This window comes from Vombatus ursinus, unplaced genomic scaffold (genome assembly GCF_900497805.2).
Source record: "Vombatus ursinus unplaced genomic scaffold, bare-nosed wombat genome assembly UNPS02015400.1, whole genome shotgun sequence".
Lineage (NCBI taxonomy): Eukaryota > Metazoa > Chordata > Mammalia > Diprotodontia > Vombatidae > Vombatus > Vombatus ursinus.
This window is the reverse complement of record NW_020955178.1, coordinates 35,984-37,568: the sequence shown is the minus strand read 5'-3', so window position 1 is coordinate 37,568 and position 1,585 is coordinate 35,984. Positions and strand designations below refer to the sequence as shown.

Genomic DNA, 1,585 nt, shown 5'->3' with positions numbered 1-1,585 from the left:
TCTTGCATTGCTAAGAAGAAACAAGTCTATGAAAGTCAGTCATCACACAATGTGGCAGTTACTGTGTACAATGTTCTCCTGGTTCTGCTCACTTCACTCAGGATCAGTTCATCTGTATTTCCAGGTTTTTCTGAAGTCTGCCTACCCATTGTTTCTTATAGCACAACAGTATCCCATCACAGTCATATACCACAACTTGTTTCGCCATTCTCCAATTGATGGGCATCCCTATGATTTCAAGTTCTTTGCCACCACAAAGACAGCTGCTATAAACATTCTAGAATGTATAGCTTCTTTCCCTTTTCCCCTAATTACTTTGGAAGTAGACCAAGTAGTGGTATTGCTCTCAAAAGGGTAGAGATAACTCTTTGGACATAATTCCAAATTCCTCTCCAAAATGATCGGATCATTTCACAATTCCACCAACAATGAATTAGTGTCCTAATTTTTCCACATCCTCTCCAACATTTGTCACTTTCCCCTACTATCATTTTAGCTAATCTGGTAGGTGTAAAACAATATCTCAAGGTTGTATTGTATTATATTACATTATATTAAATTATGTTTCAAAGTTATGGTATTCCCTATATTCACATTCCATTCCAGTCAAAATGGGCTTCTAACTGTCCCTTATACACAACATTCCACCTCTCCTCTCTGTAAGTTTACACAGGCCATTCTCCATGTTTGGGATGCAATTCATCCTTGTGGCTGCCTCTTAGAAACCCTAACTTCCTTAAAGCTTCAGATCACGTGACTCCTTCCCCATGAGACTTTTTCTGATCCTTCCAGATATTAGTAATGTCCCTAAATTGCTTTGTTTTAATTTGTACATATTTTGTATTAATTTATCTTTTATTCATTTATTCATTTCATTATTTATATAATATTAATTATTATAACTAATTATACTAATAATTTCAATATTATTATATTATAAATTATGTATTATAAACACATTACATATATAAATTATATTTTATATAAAATTATATTATATAATATATATTTTATAAATTATAATGATAAAATAATTAATAAATAATATATTATATTAATGATTTTATTTCATTAATTATTTACTAATGTATTAATTTAATTAGATTTCATTTTCCCAATTCAATATAAGTTGCTTAAAGGCAGGGACTATTTTCATTTTTGGGTTTGCATCACCGGGTCTGGAACATAGTAGGTGCTTAACAAATGTTTATTAGATTGAATTAAAATGAATGCTTCTCATTTCCCAGCCTCCAGTCAGTCCTTGTGGTCTGAGCTGAGAAACATAGTAAGCAAGTAGGCTTCGAAATCAGAATATTTCCCAGAACAATATGTGTGCTACATCCTCTTGTAGAGGGAGGATGTGGTAGTAGTTTGTGGTGGGAGGCAAGATGATGGGGAAATAGATAAATAAATATAAGTTAATTTAATGACAGTGAGAACACTAACAGTTGGGCAGGATGGGGGGGAAGGCAGAAATAATAGAAAGTTCAAAGAAGTGTTACCTTTTTTGTTCCACCAAGAAAATAAGAATTCTGAGAAGGGAAGATGAGAAAGGAGTTCATTCCAGGCATGGGCCATGGCTTGT

At 33.1% G+C, this 1,585-nt stretch overlaps 1 protein-coding gene across 1 annotated transcript in view; it reads left to right on the top strand.

The window, feature by feature from the left end:
- Positions 1–1,585, top strand: part of LOC114032139 (olfactory receptor 52L1-like) — a 6,132-nt gene that overhangs the window by 940 nt on the left and 3,607 nt on the right. The window lies entirely within an intron of this gene.